Consider the following 20,144-nt stretch of genomic DNA (forward strand, 5'->3'; position numbering starts at 1 on the left):
CAGTGTCATAGGTTACCTTTAGCGCCATTAGGATTGCAAACAATTCAGTTTGCAGTGTAGACGCCCAGTTGTTAATTCTTATGCCTAACTCAACAAATTTATTATCGTTCTTAACTAGGGAGGTGGCAACAAGAGCAGATGCAGCCCTGCCAGAAGACTCCTGTTTAGATCCATCAGTGTATATAACTTGTAATAACTTGTTACTACCAGCTAGGTCAGAAATTTCTTCTTGAGCAGTTGCTCTAACAAGAGTTTTAAGGAAGGGATTACTAGCAATGAGCTTCTTGGGAGGGACTTGTAGGTATGTGATATTAAATGAACACATCTTCCATGGAGGGGTGAAATGCTCTTGTTGCCTACAGTGATACAGTTCATGCAGGTTATAAAACTTAATGCAATTGCACGTTTTCACAATCCATTTAGATCTGTGTGTATTTACCTCTAGACACTTGGTAAGATTCACTGTGACAGTGTCTGGTTCGTTTCTCAACATTCTAATATCGAGTACAGTGTTAATTTCAACAATCCTATCACTGATACTAGAAATACCAAGCTCCTTCCTCATGTTAAGAACTTTTGTAGATCTGGGACAGCCAAGAATAATCCTGAGAGCTTCATTTTGCATTAACTCCAAGGGTCGGAGAGAACTTTCTCTAGCTAATATCAACATGGGAGCAGCATAATCAATTAAGGACCTAACATAGGCTATGTACATCATTCTCACGATTCTCACATTAGCACCATAGTTGGGATTGTAGCCAGCAACAGCTTTGATAGCATTTAGCCTAGCTTTACATTTCTTGTTTAGTTGTGGTATAGTGGATTTGTTAAAGGGTACATCTACACCAAGATATCTGTAAGTTTTAACGTAGCTAATGATTTCACCCTGCAAATAGATGGGTGGGGGATGTCGTTTGCTTGTTAATATCTTAGTTTTAGAGGAAGATATTATGAGGCCTAGTCGATTACAAATTGCTTGAACTTCATTAAGAACGGTATTCATCTTCTTATGCCCTGTTGTATGGATCATGATATCATCAGCATAGCTTATAGCTATATGTTTAGGTGAGGCAGGTAGAGCATTTAGGAGAGCATTAATCAGAATATTAAATAGCATGGGACTAAGAACTCCTCCCTGCGGTGTACCTAAAGACATTTCTTTAGAATCACTTCTGAAGCCTTGGTAAAGGACAGAGGATACTCTATTTGACAGGTATCCTATTATCCAGCAGAGTAAGCTACCACCAATATTCATTTTGGCTAGTTCTGTTCGAAATATCAAATGCAGATTTTAGATCAAGAAAAGTGGTAAAACTAGTAGAGGTGTGTGCAGTGAGAAAGGTGGAAATACAGTTCTGAACCCATAGAGGTAGGGGGAAAGTTGGTGTCTGATTCTGTAGTACAGTCTGTTAAGCATCATTCTTTCAAAAGTTTTACAAAGACAACTAGTTAAGGAGATCGGCCTAAATGTATCAGGCTGTTGGGGCTTAGGGATAGGCACAATGAGACTATTGGTCCAGGAAGTAGGAAGAACGCCCTCAATGTAACTGAGATTATACAGTGCCAACAAAGGGTTATTAGGCACGTGCCTTAGAGTTCTGAGAATATCATAGGTTATACCATCCTCTCCAGGAGCAGTTGATCGACCTTTGGTTAACGCATTATCTAATTCATACTCGGTAAAGAGGCAATCACTCTCATCAATATTTTGGCTCATAAAATTAATCAGTTTCAACATTTCTTCAGAAGTACTCTCTAAATTTTTTCTAATATGAGATAGAAGGCTTTCATGCCTGGTTGTTTTGGACCAGTCATTTATGAGGTCATTTGCTTTTTCAAGAGGAAAGGGATGAGCAACATTGCCAGTCTTTTTCCTGGTTATTTTATTTATACCTTTCCAAGCCAAACTCAAAGGGGTGGACCTATTTAATCCACTAACAAACTGTTCCCATTCCTGTTGCCTAAGCTCTTCCTTTCTATTCCTTGCATTTGTTAGTGCAGCTTGGAACGTTCTGAGCAGGTCTGGGGTTCTACATTCACGGTATGCTTTACCAATCCTCCTAGCTGCATGTGTTAGATTGCGTAGCTGTGGATCATTATAGTATTTACATTGGTTTTTATTGTTATTTATAGTGGAGGGTCTTTGTTTCCTATTCCTGCCCACTTGATCTGTGAGAACACTCTCAATAGTGGTAATTAAATCATCATTAAATTTTTGTGTGCCAATGGACTCGTAATTCTTATACCATTGATCCAAGTGGTTAATAAAGTTGTCTCTGTGTTCTGGTTTGAGAATAAGTTTCCTCCTTCTGTATTTAGCTCCTTGATTGCTGGAGATGTGATCAAGATTGACAGTTGTTAGTCTTGGGAAGTGATCAGATAGAAGATCATCAACTATGACAGAGTCATGCATCATATATGATGTATTAAATCCAAGACACAGATCTAGTATGCCACCATATATGTGAGTAGGCTCAGTAGTGCCCACAATTCGAACATCATGCTCATTTAGCAATCTCACTAGTTTAGTTCCATTGGTGTTTGTTATAGACCCACCAATATTCTTATGTCTGGCATTAAAATCTCCAAGAATGATGGTAGGTTCACTATTGATGCGATCTGGTAAAGCATCAGGTCGAAGCTGGTTCGCTGGGGCACAGAGATTAAAAATGTTTATGGAAAAATCGCCTGCATATACTTTGACACCATGATACTGCATGTTAACTCGACTCTGCAAGGAAAGGAGTGAATGTAGCAAGTTCTTTCTGACATACATCACACAACAGTTGGTTGACCTTAGGTTATAAGCTGCATATCCAGGCAAGTTTGGTGGAGGTGCTCCATCTTTCAATCTACAATCCTGCAAACAGATGATATCAATATTCTTGGTTGCACTAATATGATGTAAGTCAGGCAACCGCTTCCTGATGGAAGCAATGTTCCATGAAAAGATTTGTAATGTATCTATTGTAGTGAGTTATTACAATCTCTTGCTTATAAGACGGTAAGACTATTATGCTTTGGCTACAATGTGCAGACACTTAAGAGCAAATAGCATAGTTTGTACGTCTTTATCTTCAGGACCTTTATTTTTAAGCATTTTTCGGCATCTTGGCAGCCAGTTAAAAGGCAAGTCTTGAAGGCAAGAGTTATGGGCTTCTTTCTTACAAATTGCTGGAAGCTGAACGGAGATTGCTGCACTTTTGACATCATCACCATGCTCAAGAGCATCATCCTGATTACATATATTTATTAAACTTGTCAGGATCTGTTCAAGATGCTCAATTTTTTTCTGGAAATTTGTTATAATATGAGGAAGGTCAGGCGAATCCAATGCCTCTCCGGAGGATGGCACTTCTGGGTTAGTGCTTTCTTTAACACCTATCACCTTAACAGGTACCATGGTTACATTAGTGTTCTCTGTTTCATCATTCATTGCAGGTAGGTCCTGTGCATCTGACTCATCTCCAATTTCCAGGGAGGTTACCTGTGTGGTGTCCGTCTGACTGTTGTAGTTGTGTGTATTGGGAGAAATGACAAACTCATCCCCATATTCAGGTGTAGCCATAGGTATCTGTAGTGGCAGACCAGTAGTTCCATATGTGCTAGCAGGGATGGCTAGCTCCTCCACAGCTGGTGTGTGTGATGGCATTCTGGTATCACCAGAATCCTTTGCAGTGAGGTGGGGTTCTTGCACACTTTGCAGAGGTTCAGTCTCAGATCTGGCTGTGGTAGACTGGATGGCCCCATCCTCAGTTACCATTAAAGGACTGTTATCAGGTTTACATCGAAGGTTGTTTGGGTTCTGACTGCAGTCCTTATGGGAAACTGTAACCTCAACTTCTTTACAGTTAATACACTTAAATTTTCGGCTGTCGGGGCCTACTGTGCATTCTCTAGTGGAATGTTTCCCAGCACACTTACCACACCAAGAATGTAGTATTTCACATGGCCATAGTGCTGGCATTTGTAACACCTACGTTTAGGGGGTAGGTACACTTCGATGTTTAGGAAACGTAAACCATGCACCCAGATATTCCGGGGGAGGGGCACAGGACCCACCCAACTGGCACTAATTTGGGATTTTCCTTTAAGTCTTTTAGGCTTGATGATATGCTCACTTAGAGTCAGATGGGATGAGTCCATGCAGTGAGGGTATCCAAAGATTATGATACTGACCCATTTTTTAAAGTGGTGAGTGTCTGATGGAGGTCGGAGCAGCTTAATATCCCCATAAGGTGTACTAAGTAGATCATTGATCAGTTCTTCATTCTGTTCCACAAACACAAAGTTGTGTGTGTTTTTCCTAAATTGGATCCTTGAGTTAGGATGCTTGTTTACAGCTTCCATTAGCCATGCACACTTAGCAGGCAGCGGGGTGTTGTCAGGGAAGTTCAGCTTAACACATTCTTCCTTTGAAGAAAGACTTCTTGCAGCCTCTGTGCACCAAGGACGTTTAGTATCACATTGTGTACGAGTCAAGTGAGTCTGACTACGTCGACGCTCTAGCCCTTTCTCACTTTTTCTCTTTTGTTTACTTTTAAAGGTTTGGAAGCTATCATCATTTCCATCACCTGCAGAAATAGGTTCCTCTATGACAGTTGCCATGTTTGCCAGTGATGATATCTGGTGTAAGACTCACAACACAAGAATTCCTCGCTTATCTTTCCCTTATAGCTTATGCAAGAGCAAATATTCACTACAAAGTCAGAAGTCCAAAATAGATCACAAGACACAAGTGCTCAAGTTCAATGAACACCTCCAACCATACTCAACCCAGACCACCACCACTCAATACGACACACACCCCACCAAAAACACACTCAGAGACCTCTTGTATGTGTGTTAATAATATGGTACATATAATGATATAATGGATGGTACAGGCGAGGTCTTACACCTTATCACAAATTACAAAGATGAACAGAGAGAGAGAGAGAGAGAGAGAGAGAGAGAGAGAGAGAGACAAAGTAGGTAATATTGAGCATAAAATTAGAATTCTGACATACATCATATTAAACATGAGGTTCAAATTCAATGATAACTTCCACTTGAGTTAGTTCAGGCTACTGCCACCTAATGTACCTCACTGAAATAATAATATAGCAGACATCACAATGAACGCTGAAGACAACCTCTTACCCCAACCACAGACTGAAAACAGTATTACTAAAAAAAAAAAAAAAAAACTAGGTAATGTTACAATGACAATGAGATAAATCACTCTGGTTGACTTGCTTGGTCCATCCTGGGTAACTCACACGTTACTATGTTATACATGTATGCAAGCATAAGTGTGCAGCTGTAGATAGATGAACCAGTACCTAAACAATCTCACTTACACACGCGTTACTATGTATGACAAGTGTTACCAAGTACACCAAGTGTACACTTTATCACTTAGAATACACTTGTGTAGATGTAAATATAAGTGAGAGTGGTACACCGCTGGTCGTAATAAACACACTCAACTTCTCAAGGTCACACACTAGGCCCAGCTTCTGGAGTTACCAGCGTTTTAATGTGTTTATTATGTGTCAGTGCGAGTCTGCAGTCATTAAATTGGTGTATCAGAAGTTAAACACTACAATCCAGTTGATCAAATAGTCTAAAACAATTTACACAATGTATAACTAGAAGTATAATGATTGCAAATTGTTACTATTACAATTTTAACTAGGCGCCAGACCCACTAGATGAGATGGCAAGGAACATAGATGTTAACAGGCTGACTCTTGCTTAACACAGTTTAAAGGTAACCGAATTACTCAAGAAAGTATTCATGAAACTGAACATTATGCAGCAGTAAGCTTGTTCACAGTAAAAATACAAAGCATAAGTTACACACTCACACCACAGATCAACACTACAATTTGAAATATTACTGGGAATTTAGCAGTAAAGTTTCAGTCTGAACGAGAAAATGTATTAGAAAACACAGCAATGACACTAGGACAAGCAACTTAATTTTGTAACCGTATTTAATAGTTCAGTTACACTGAGCAGAGCATGTATTACACTGATTTATTAAATGTAAGGAGTCACTACACTGAAGCACACTCTGAGCCTTTTAAAGTCTTAATACAGGCTTACAAATAACAATTAACTGTTGGGGAAAGCAGCACTTAACACTTCTAGCACAAGTATGACAGATGAATGTTCACTGTGTACAAGCCAATCACCACAAACTTACTATGTTTATAAGTGAACCTCTGGCATGTTCCACTCAAAATGTCAGCACTGCAATGCTCCTCAAATTGTTCTCAAGCCACTACAGGAAACACTGGTATGCCAGCAGCACTGCAGAATGTATACACAGACATGCTGGGCCCTAGGACAGCTATAACTGCAGGCTGCCTTAGCTTGTTCTGGCTAGCTTTTAGTGCTGCCCTCAAGCTTGCTTGACTGTGCTCGCCAAGCCCGCGCCAACCACCCGGACACCTGCTTGCAGCAGGCAGGCAGGCACACAGGAGACACTCGCAAGATGAGCGGAGTGCGGCACAGAGGACACGGGCACTCAAGCACCCATGTGGTCTGGCAAAAAACCGCCTCTAGACCACAGGCAAATAGAGGCGAACGGCTGAGTTCCAAATCGAGGAAGGAGAAGGGACAAGGAAGGGATATTCACCTCGCTAGACACAGGCAATATGGGTGTAGTGGCCTGCAGGTCGCAGTGCAATTTTCAAGGTCATTCACTGGGCCCACAGTCGTCTCGAGAGTTACCAACCCTGTACTACTTGTTAATTACTCCAAACCTGCAGCACTTAACACATCTAGCACATGTGTCTTGGAATGACAGACAAATTTTCACTACATAAGAACTTGTTCTCACAACACCGAAGGTACGACCGGAACACTGTAGAACGTTCACAAAGGCATTCTGGGATTCAGAATGCCTTGGCCTTCACTGGCCTTCACTTGGCCTTCACTGGCTGGCTTGGAGCGCTGTTTGGCCTGGATCAGCTAAACTCGCCCTTATCCCATATGTAGATAATGGCGACGAGTTAAGGAATACCGGTGAATAGGAAAGTCGAGGAAGGGACATTCACCTCACTAGACACACGCAGTATGGGTGTAAGTGGCATGCGGGTCTTATAGTGCCATTTTCAAGGTCACCCAGCAGGCCAGACATTCCTCACTCATTTTAAGCCTACGTAGGTACTGATGGTAGCACAATGTCCTAAGTAAGCATAATCCACTCATGCAAATAGTTACAACAAATCTGAAGCACTTGCGGAACTCACATATTCGAGTACCAGCGGGGCAGCAAAATACACCTCTACACTGCACCTTGATAGAGGCGAACGGCTGAGTTTAGAGGCGGAGAGTTGGGGATACAGGAGAACAGCAAGGGTAACTGAGCATGCACATTCGCCTTTATTCACATAGTCAATGTGGGCGAAAGTCTCAGGCAGGTGATGCAGTGCCTCGCTCAAGGTCACTGACTGAGGCAGACTTCTCAAGAGTTACCAAACACTGCAATACTCGTACAAATAGTTACTCCAACCTTGAAGAACTTCTAGCACATGTGTCTTGGAGTGAAAGACGAATTTTCAGTGTGTGCACACCTGGGTTACCAACTCACGTAGGACTGCACACTCGTCGTTATTCCTCAGGTTGGTAAAGCGATGAGTTGTGAGCATTTTGAGAGGCACGAGTAGCAGTGGACTAGCAAAATTCGCCTCTACACTGTATGTTGATAGAGGCAAAAGGCTGAGGTCAAATGAAAGGCAGAGGGGAAGCAGAGGCCTGTGAGGGCCTTTGCAAAAAGGAAAACTATTTCCAGTGTTTCACTAGGTATATCCTTAGTCACAGCTCGCACATAAGAGTTCTCACAACACTGAAACTGTCTTCCAACAGTAGGAGTTTTAATGATGACTTATCAGTCGGGAGAAATGGGTAGGCCTGCGAATTAGTAGGTCCAGATCCCCAGCACACGTCTACTCCCCTCAACCACTCAGCCGAGACAGTACACCGAGTAGGTGGTTTTAATATTGTAATTATTAATTTAATGTCAGGTTTAGCTTTTCGTGAAAGTGGTGATGGAGTGAGCATCGAGGGAGTGACAGTTCTGCAACCTACTGTGACTATGCCCCACTTACCTCACCCAAATTACTTGCACGTAATAATTCAGGTAATACCCTGTAAACCTCATGCAGGTAATTTCTCACAAGAGTAGGAGGATGTAGTAGAAATAGCAGTAGTAATAGAGTAGTAGTACTAGAAATAGTAGTAGTAAAGATAATAACGGTAGTAGTAATAGAAATAGTAGTAGTAGAAGAAGTAGTAGTAGTAGAAGTAGTATTAGCAGTAGTAGTAGTAGTAGTAGGAGGGGGAGGAGTAAGAGGAAGAGGAGGAGTTTGATAAGGGGGAGGAGCAACTTGGATTCGATGACTAAATCAGTGACGAAGATTTGTCTATATAAGGTGACGCTGAGGTCCGCTAGCAGCATCAGACTTGCTGGCCGCTCCAGGTACACAACACCACTCCTGACAACCCTGGCAGCTGACACACAAGGTAACACTTGAGATCATATTTGTCAAGTTTATTTGTCTTTAACATAAGCAGTAGAAATCTACATCCTTATGAGACATTGGAGTATGAAGCAAAGTCTTTGTTTTTCGTTAAGCAATAAGAAGGCCTGTGACCAGGCATCATGGTGGATCAGGTAGTCACGCAGAAAGAGGTATAATGAGTTTAGTGGTCTGATCACTCTGGGTGAGTTTAATTGAGCGGTTTTTGCTACATAGTTACAAGAGGTATCTAAGTACATTTTTATTTACTGAGTCATATGTGTGCAATGGTGATAGTTCTGTATCTAACAAGCATCCAGAGAGGCAGTAGGTTCGTAGCTGTAACCATCCAAGGAGGTAGTAGGTACGTGGTAAACAGAGTCTAGGGAGGCAGTAGGTTGGTAGACAACAACGATCCAGGGAGGCAGTAGGTTGGTAGACAACAACGATACAGGGAGGCAGTAGATTGGTAGACAACAATGATCCAGGGAGGCAGTAGGTTGGTAGACAACAAAGATACAGGGAGGCAGTAGGTTGGTAGACAACAACGATACAGGAAGGCAGTAGGTTGGTAGACAACAACGATACAGGGAGGCAGTAGGTTGGTAGACAACAACGATCCAGGGAGGCAGTAGGTTGGTAGACAACAACGATACAGGGAGGCAGTAGGTTGGTAGACAACAACGATCCAGGGAGGCAGTAGGTTGGTAGACAACGATCCAGGGAGGCAGTAGGTTGGTAGACAACAACGATACAGGGAGGCAGTAGGTTGGTAGACAACAACGATCCAGGGAGGCAGTAGGTTGGTAGACAACAACGATCCAGGGAGGCAGTAGGTTGGTAGACAACAACGATCCAGGGAGGCAGTAGGTTGGTAGACAACAACGATCCAGGGAGGCAGTAGGTTGGTAGTCAACAACGATCCAGGGAGGCACTAGGTTGGTAGACAACAACGATCCAGGGAGGCAGTAGGTTGGTAGACAACAACGATCCAGGGAGGCAGTAGGTTGGTAGACAACAACGATCCAGGGAGGCAGTAGGTTGGTGGACAACAACGATCCAGGGAGGCAGTTGGTTGGTAGACAACAACGATCCAGGGAGGCAGTAGGTTGGTAGACTACAACGATCCAGGGAGGCAGTAGGATGGTAGACAACAACGATCCAGGGAGGCACTAGGTTGGTAGACAACAACGATCCAGGGAGGCAGTAGGTTGGTAGACAATAACGATACAGGGAGGCAGTAGGTTGGTAGACAACAACGATCCAGGGAAGCAGTAGGTTGGTAGACAACAACGATCCAGGGAGGCAGTAGGTTGGTAGACAACAACGATACAGGGAGGCAGTAGGTTGGTAGACAACAATGATCCAGGGAGGCAGTAGGTTGGTAGACAATGATGGTCCAGGGAGGCAGTAGGTTGGTAGACAACAACGATCCAGGAGAGGTATCAGGCTGATGGTGACCATGCAGGAAGGCAGTAGTTTGATGGTAACAATCCAGGAAGGCAGTAAGTTGATGGAGACCAACCAGGAGAGGTAGCAGGTTGATGGAGACCATCCAGGAGAGGTAGCGGGTTGATGGAGACCATCCAGGAAGGCAGTAAGTTGATGGAGACCAACCAGGAGAGGTAGCAGGTTGATGGGGACCATCCAGGAGAGGTAGCGGGTTGGAGACCATCCAGGAAGGCAGTAAGTTGATGGGAACCATCCAGGAGAGGTAGCAGGTTGATGGTGACCATCCAGGAAGGCAGTAGGTTGATGGCAACCATCCAGGAGAGTTGCAGGTTGAACATAGCAGTAATCCAGGAAGGTCATGAAAGTGAACCATCCCACACAAGCAGTTAACATGTCTGGACAACCTATACAAGCAGTAGTATGATAAACAAAAGTTATGTATAATAGTGGTACCTTCTTATCATATGAGTTTTTAAACCTATATCAGAATCAGTAGGCTGTTAGAGAGCAACCATCTATATAGACTTCCATAGCCCTGTAATATACGAATATATGTGATTATTACACTGTAGTAAGGTTAACAGGTAAATATATTTCGGTCAGTGTGCGATCCGACAGAGGCAGCTCTGTATTGCATCACTCCGGCCACCTGTACGTCAATGCGTGCGAAAAGAATAGTGCAGAGTGCGTCATAAGTTTCTAATGTTGTTAAATATCAGTGATGAAGCTCTGAATTAAATAAGAGACATTTCACAGATTATCACAGTTACACTGAAATCCCAGTTTCTTCAATTAAAATTGCATATATGTCGTGCCGAATAGGTAAAACTGGTCAATTAGCTCGAACTCATCTAAAATTATGACCTTTCTAAAATTTTCTCTTATGCTTTTAAATTTTTTTTTTTCATTTAAGTTAATGTAAAAATTAATAATTCAGTACCATAAAAACCTTAGAAAACTTACCTGACCTTATTGTAATAAGCACAATTTAATTTAACCTAATCCAAATAAATAAATTTTAGATAAGTTTGCAGTAATTTAATAATAAACAAACACAATGAAACATTTTTTTCGTTAGGTTCTGAATGATTTTTGAGGAATTATTGCATTCACAAATTTTCGCTTGTCTTATTCGGCAAGAAGAACGTTGCTATTTAAGCGAACATCGCAAGTTTTACTTATATATATATATATATATATATATATATATATATATATATATATATATATATATATATATATATATATATATATATATATATATATATATATATATATATATATATATATATATATATATATATATATATATATATATATATATATATATATATGCAATAAGATCACAGTAAACAGGTGATTTCGGAATATGCAAAACAACCACTCTGAAAAAATAGAGAAATTCCAAGCGCTTTCGTGACTACTCACATTATCAAGGAACTATGAAAGTAAAGCATCCAAGGAAGCTATATAAGGGGTCTGGCCAGCACCTCACTATCAGATCCCACAATGGTTAAACACCTGACGCGCGGCGAGCCAACTTGGACAGGTCCTTTGCACAACCCACCCCACAAACTATTCTACCCAAGAAAATTTAAAAATTATTTGTCCAGTGTATTATTAAATTCTTCCCAAATTCTATTAATTATAAATGGATCTAATTTATATAAACCAAAGGAAATATTCATATTATTGTCAAAACTGCTTTTTATGAAACAAGATTCAATTATATTCGTGTCGACCATGGACTTGCTTGATACTACTTTCTCAACTTTTTGAAAATCAATTGGATGGTTAAAATCTCTTACATGAATAAATAGAGCATTGGAATCTTGTCCAGTTCTAATGCTATATTTATGTTGTTTTAATCTTAGTTCGAGATTTTTACCAGTTTGACCGTAATAAACTTTATCGCAAATTTTACAAGGAATCTTATAGACACATCCATCAGCATTTTGGGGGGAATTCTTTATCAAAAGTTTTTTTACTGTATCAAGATTTTTGAATACAACTTTAATATTAAAAGGTCTTAAGAAGAGAAGGCATATCAACCAAGTTTTCATGGTAAGGGAGAACCAACATATTTTTAGTTGAATAAGGCTGGTTGTCCCTTTTTGGATTGTAAAAAGTATTTCTAGCAACTTTAAAAGATTTATCAATTACATTTCTTGGGTATTTTAAATCATTACCTATTTCCTAGATGAGGAAATATCCAAAATTTATGAAATAGGTAATGATTTAAAATACCCAAGAAATGTAATTGATAAATCTTTTAAAGTTGCTAGAAATACTTTTTACAATCCAAAAAGGGACAACCAACCTTATTCAACTAAAAATATGTTGGTTCTCCCTTGCCATGAAAACTTGGTTGATATGCCTTCTCTTCTTAAGACCTTTTAATATTAAAGTTGTATTCAAAAATCTTGATACAGTAAAAAAACTTTTGATAAAGAATTCCCCCCAAAATGCTGATGGATGTGTCTATAAGATTCCTTGTAAAATTTGCGATAAAGTTTATTACGGTCAAACTGGTAAAAATCTCGAACTAAGATTAAAACAACATAAATATAGCATTAGAACTGGACAAGATTCTTATGCTCTGTTTATTCATGTAAGAGATTTTAACCATCCAATTGATTTTCAAAAAGTTGAGAAAGTAGTATTAAGCAAGTCCGTGGTCGACAGGAATATAATTGAATCTTGTTTCATAAAAAGCAGTTTTGACAATAATATGAATATTTCCTTTGGTTTATATAAATTAGAACCATTTATAATTAATAGAATTTGGGAAGAATTTAATAATACACTGGACAAATAATTTTTAAATTTAATTGGGTAGAATAGTTTGTGGGGTGAGTTGTGCAAAGGACCTATCCAAGTTGGGTCGGCGCGCGTCAGGTGTTTAACCGTTGTGGGATCTGATAGTGAGGTGCTGGCCTGACCCCTTATATAGCTTCCTTGGATGCTTTACTTTCATAGTTCCTTGATAATGTGAGTAGTCACGAAAGCGCTTGGAATTTCTCTATTTTTTCAGAGTGGTTGTTTTGCATATATATATATATATATATATATATATATATATATATATATATATATATATATATATATATATATATATATATATATATATTATATATATATATATATATTTATATATATATATATTTATATATATATATATTTATATATATATATATATATATATGTATATATATTTATGTATATTTATATATATATGTATATATATTTATGTATATTTATATATATATTATGTATATTATTTATATATATATATATATTTATGTATATTTATATATATATATATATATATTTATATATATTTATATATATATATATATTTATATATATTTATATATATATTTATATATATATTTATATATATATTTATATATATATTTATATATATTTATATATATATTTATATATATTTATATATATATTTATATATATTTATATATATTTATATATATTTATATATATATTTATATATTTATATATATTTATATATTTATATATATTTATATATATTTATATATATTTTTATATATATATATATATATATATATATATATATATATATATATATATATATTTATATATATTTATATATTTATATATATATATATATATATTTATATATATTTATATATATATATATATATTTATATATATTTATATATATATATATTTATATATATATATATATATATTTATATATATTTATATATATATATATTATATATATTTATATATATATATATTTATATATATTTATATATATTTATATATCATGTGGGAGTTCGATACGTGGATTAGGGTAGAAATACTCACGTAGGCTGTTATTACTTATAATTGCTGTTATGTGGAGGGAGCCCGCAGCCGTTACCTGTCTCCTTGGTTACACTCGTAATACTGACTAGCCGGCTGGCCAGTACCCCGTAGTGGGTCTTTTGAAATAGTGTCAGCTCAGCACAGACCGTGACTCAAGACGGTTGGTCGTTGAGTCAACGGACAGGTTACTGGTAACTAGTTACTGGTAACTGGTTACTACTACTGAGAGCTCGGCGACGCTAACGTATGTCGTCCCGACATACAACTAATACAAACTAGAGATGGCAGGTATACGGCTTGGGCTGATTCTATACAATGTCAAAGTACACAACATGAAACATTATAGATACATAAGTAGAACATTGGAATGAAAGCTTACGTAACTGAAACTGTAATGCAATACAAGGTATACTATAGTACAACTTAAAACTCAACAAATGAACAACGAACTCAACGTTGAGATTACAAGTGATAAAAACAAAAATTTTGATCGAACGATCTGTATTCATGTGATCTACGGATTCTGAGGAAGGAATATATACAAAGAAAGAGTGTTTAACAGAAAGGCAGATTCGGTGCACGCAAATCTAACTGTTAACTCTCAGAATGCGGAGAGAACATGAACACAAAAAAAAATTCTTGAATACTGGTAAGTTGATACTGTAATTATTCATCTATACAGGTTATTTACATTTAACCCCAACTCTGCTAGGGTAAGATTGGCATATGCAGAATGGGTGTCATCTCTGGGAGGATCAAACTCTGTAGCATTGGCTAACTCATGCTGTATTTGAGGCAAATCTGAATTGGAAGTTACAAATTATACTTGAGGATTTCTCAATACCTGTCGTGTACATAGGGAATAACGACATTCAGGTTGATCATCTGACTGAGTATCAGAGGAAGAGAGTACAGGATCAGGAGGATTGTCAGAGTCTGTCACATTAGTCTGGGTTGGAACATCATTATCATCACATACTAACTTCATATGATCCAAATGCGATTCTTTATACTGACCAGTACTAATCTCTCTAACCTTATACTTATTACCAGTGATATGTTCAACTACTCGATAAGGACCAACAAACTTTTGATCAAGCTTTGGCATTGCAGACGTTTTGTTAAAGTTAGTCAGCATAACTCTCGAACCTACTTTGATTTTGGATGGCTTTACTCGAGTATTTGCGACTCTTGTAAATTCAGCTGTTGATTTATGAAGTGTTTCACGGATTCTTCTAAAAACACTTTGAGCTAAGCTGGTACGAGTTGCTACGAAATCATCAGGGTTGTAATTTGGTTTCGGATTAGAATATAACTCATAAGGCAAACGTTTATCTACACCATACAATGCATAATGTGGAGTGTCACCTATAGAAACATTGTAAGCAGAATTTATAGCACACTGCACATCAGGTATAACTTCATCCCAAGTTTCACTATTGGGATTGATAGTGGCTCTCAAGACATCAAGTACTTTCTTATTGGTTCGTTCCGCTAACCCATTGCTGGCAGGATGATGAGGAACAATGGTGGATTTAGAGATCTTGTACAAGGTACACAAATTTTCAAGAATTTCATTACAGAATTCACCTCCATTGTCTGTTACTAGGGACTTAGGAGTGGTATGCCTGCAGATAATGCGTTCTTTAAACGCTTTAGCTACTGTCTAGGCAGTCTTATCTGCAATAGGAACTAACTCGCAATATCTGGTGAAATGGTCTACCATAACACACAGATGTTTGTTACCTTGGAGGGAACATCGGAAATTAGTTAACAAATCTAGCGCAACTCTTTCCCAAGGTTCGCTAGTAGTTGGATACACTTGGATTGGATTAGGACCATTAGCATTGCCTTTATGTTGCATGCAGACACTACATTTCTTAACATACTCAGAAATATCAGTTGCCATACGAGGCCAAAAGTATTTCAATCTGGCTTGTTTTACTGAACGATCCATACCAGGGTGTGCAACACCTGGTACATCGTGAACTAGCTGTAAGGCTACATTCACTAGTGACTGTGGAATTACTAACTGGTATACTCTTCTGCTAGGAGTACCCAACTCGGCTGTTCGATACAGTAATTCTTGGTTCATGAGAAAGTCACTGATGGGAGCTGGTGGCTTCACAGTCAGAATAAGATCTTCCTGGAGCAGGAATCGAATCACACCAGACCACATGGGATCTGTTCGTTGAGCATTCTTTACATCTTCAGCACTAAATGGAGGGTCTGCAGTTACTATACTAACATGTCGCGATAAGGCATCTGCGACTACATTTGACTTGCCAGGTAAATGCTCAAAGGTGGGATTGAACTCTTGGATAGTCAAGGTCCATCTAGCTAACCTTCCAGTAGGTTGTTTGTTCTGGAATAAGGGTATCAGTGGAGCATGATCTGTCAAGACATGAACAGAGTACTGATAAATAATGTCTCGGAAGTGCTTTAAAGACCATACTATTGCTAAAGCTTCTTGCTCAGTTACTGTATAATTACGTTCAGCCTTTGTAAGGACTCGGCTAGCAAATGCAACTGCGTTGTACTTGCCATCGGTCTTCTGAGCTAGTACGGCACCTATGCCAATTGAACTAGCATCAGTTGTCAGATAGAAAGGCTTAGAAAAATCTGGAAATTTCAAAATTGGAGCAGAAGTTAGCTTTTCTTTTAGAGTTTGGAATGCTCTTTCTTGACGGAAGGTCCAAACAAAAGGAGCATCTTTCTTAAGCAACTCGGTTAGAGGAGCAGCTATGGAAGAAAAATTGGCAATGAAAGATCTATAAAAACCTGCTAAGCCCACAAAGGATCTTACGGCATTAGCAGTTTTGGGAGTTGGAAAATTTAGTACTGCAGTTACTTTACTTTGGTCAGTCGTAACCCCTCTAGGAGTGACTACGTGACCAAGAAACTTAATTTCTGATCTGAAAAATTGACATTTTGACAGTTTGATCTTTAAATTGGCTTCTTCAAGCTTACCAAGTACTACATCAAGTCTTTTCAAGTGTGTATCCACGTCTTTAGACATGACGATTACGTCATCTAAGTACACCATAAGTGCATTACCTATGAGACCTCTAAAGATATTAGTCATGAGCCTTGAGAACGTGATAGGGGAAGATCGTAATCCAAATGCCATACGGAGGAAGTGATAATGACCTGTAGGAGTGGAGAATGCAGTTAGTTCTTGGCTGTCCTCGTGAAGAGGGACTTGCCAAAACCCTTGTAACAAATCTAGGGTTGAAAAGACTTTGTTATCTCCAATATTACATAAAAGATCACCCAGTACAGGGAGTGGAAAGCGATCTGGAATGGTTTTTGCGTTTAACTTCCTAAAGTCAATTACTGGACGCCAAGTACCATCCTTCTTAGGTACTAGTATCAAGGGTGCATTCCAAGGTGAATTGCTAGGTGCAATAACTCCATCATCAAGCATTTGATTGATCAATTCTTCTGCGACAGCAACTTGTGAATGAGGCATTCTGTACGCAGGTATGTAGATAGGTCTAGTACCAGGTTCAAGTGGAATACGATGGGACAATAAGTTCGTTATACCCATCTTCTCACCTGGTAAAGCAATGGCTTTACGACGTTTGTTCAACAGAGTCAACAAACGCTTGACTTCATCTGGGAAGTCAGTGGGAGCTTTCTCCTCAACTGGTGGAACAGATTGATCCAGTGAGGTGGATGAGGTCTCCCCGGTAGAAATAGCACCGACCCACTGGTCAGGTGACAACTCATCCTCTACCTGAACAGGGTAAGGATAGTGAACAAGGTCAACAAGATTGGTATTTGCTCTAAGGCGAACACTGTGACCCGAAGTGTTGGCCAGGTAGAAATGGATCTTACTATCTCTTACAACATGTAAGGATGGTTCAACAAATAGACCTTTTACTTTGCAGGAATCACTGTCAACTAGGACGTTATCACCATCTGGAACACTAGGAACAACTACAGACACTCTAGTGAGAGCACTAGCCGCAACAGAAACGTCTTTCTGCAGACGGCATGTGACATCAACAAGAGATGGCATTACTAGTTGCAAGTAATTGTTTTCCGACAAGGCGTCCCCTGTGGAGAAACTACTACTCGAACTAGCAGGCATTGCAGGGATAGGTTGAGCACTCAAGGCAATCTGAGCGTCCTCGGACACTTGAGGCATCGGACTATCCTGCAATTCTGAAGGTATAGGTGGAACACTGATGGGAGTGACAGAATTACCAGTGCCTGACCGCTCGGTTACGTTAATAAGTAATTCACGGATCTATAGGAACTTAATCTGAACTTCACATTTCGCATCACTTTAACAAATCTCAGATACAAGCTGTGAGAACAAACACATTGCTCGAGGGCTAGGTATTGTCTGTCAGTCAGTAAGGGAATGTAAGGACTGATGACAGGAGCAGCAATAGCCTGAGAGGTCTGAGTGTCGACATTCACTAAAGTATCACTTGACGGTATGTGAGACATAATGGCAAAGTAACACGAGAACAAATAAAGGAAAAATAATGAACAATAAAATGATATAAAATTCTAGAATTGAAATGAAAAGATATACAACTAATTTTGCAAAAATAATGTCTAAATACACTGCAAGAGGAAGGAAAACTCAATTTAAAGGACTATTGACCAAGAAAAAAAAAAAATTTACATTGAAATATACAAGTAAAAATATTACTGGTGACTGAATTAAATGCAAAATGAGCTGTCTTTACTCTTGCTAATAAAAAAAAATTAATTAATTAAATTATTTAAATCAATGTGAAAGTGTAAAATAAAATTATTAAATTGTTAACTGGGAAATTTTAAATATTTTCTAAGAATGCATAGACAAAATTAAATTATAAATCATAAAAATAGCAATAAAAGAAAATAATTCACTGCAGAACAGTTCAACAAAATAATTCACTTCAGAACAAGTGCAACAAAATAAGGTGTAGAAATAATCACTGCAGTAATAAAGTGTCACTGGGAAAACTCAGGAAAAATAATGAATTAAATTATGAAGATCAAAAAAAAAAATTAACTGATTGAACACTTTAACTCTTAATTGTAAATTAGACAAAACAATTTACTCAAACAGAGTAAGAAAAACACTTTACGTTAAAAGTAATTGAAATTGCATCAAGAGTGAATTTGTTCAAGAATTATAAAAAAAAAATAAAACACAGGAACAAAACAGGGAATATAACACTTACAGTGGCGGAGCACCCAACAGTATTAGTTTATTCTTACAACAAATTCCTGCTGTGACTGATACAACAAAATCTTGCTGTGACTGATACGACAAAAATTTGCTGGCAAAATAATGGTACACAGTCTGCGAAAAAATTAGAGGAATGAGACACTGTTGGCATACGAAAAAAAAAGACACACATAGAAATAAATGGATAATTTGGTATGCTGAAAGAATACAATAAAAAAAAATGAATCACTTCACACAGGGTGACTGACTGGTACACTACACAATAATACTTACTAGAGACAGGAGTAGCATAAGAAAAAACACAGAATAAAAAAAATATAAGATAAATAAAAACACTGAAAAAATATTGTAAAAATTAACGAGTCAAAGAAAAACTGAAAACACAAGGTTTAGAGTACACAAACAATTTACTATAAATGTCTCACACACGCAAATGTCTTTAAATGCAAGAAAAATATCTCAAGAAAATTATCACTGAAGTCGGGAGTAGTAGACGGGTGATTACTGGTGATGAGGCGAAGATATTGTCCTGTGGGCGGGCGGTGTTTCCTCCTCCAATCACACTGTTGTCGTGAAGAAATGTGCGTTCTAGGCGAACTCACATAACTGGCTTTATCGGTGGCACCAGCTACAATCTCTTGACCAATTATGTGAGCCAAAACAGTACTAGGACCCGGTACAAGGGTACAAACAACCACAGGTAGATGAGTGGATGGCTGGTGGTGGTGGAAGAGAGTGGTGGGTGTGACTCTCGCTGGGGTACTGCCGCGCACCCCGGGTGGTGGGAGAGAGTGGTGGGGGGGGACGCTGGGGGTCTGCCGCGCACCCCACTCACCCACAAAGGTGGCTTGAAAACCCACTCTATGCCACAGGAATGGTAAAAACCACTCTTAGCATCCAACAGGGAGCACAAAGCGATATAAACAATACCTCAGAGGAACTTGGCTTACTTCTTACTGCGTGGCATACTTCTCTCTCTCAGCTGGGTTAGAAGCTGGGTTGGCTGACTGGCTTACCCCACGAGAATGGATGACTGGAAGACGTGTAACGATGCACAAAGCACAGAGGAGCAGTTGGATGACAGAAGACAGGCTGGATGATAGGCTGACTGGCGTTCACTTCCACAGTCT

The 20,144-nt window shown here is 38.7% G+C and overlaps 1 protein-coding gene across 1 annotated transcript in view; it reads left to right on the top strand.

Annotated features, from left to right (window-relative positions):
• Positions 1–8,450: 8,450 nt before the first annotated feature.
• Positions 8,451–20,144, top strand: part of LOC128706083 (uncharacterized) — a 25,666-nt gene continuing 13,972 nt past the window's right edge. Inside the window, exon 1 of the mRNA XM_070100835.1 lies at positions 8,451–8,517. The gene's annotated coding sequence lies outside the window, so the exon portion shown is untranslated. The remainder of the gene's footprint in view (positions 8,518–20,144) is intronic.

This window comes from Cherax quadricarinatus, chromosome 75 (assembly GCF_038502225.1).
Source record: "Cherax quadricarinatus isolate ZL_2023a chromosome 75, ASM3850222v1, whole genome shotgun sequence".
Lineage (NCBI taxonomy): Eukaryota > Metazoa > Arthropoda > Malacostraca > Decapoda > Parastacidae > Cherax > Cherax quadricarinatus.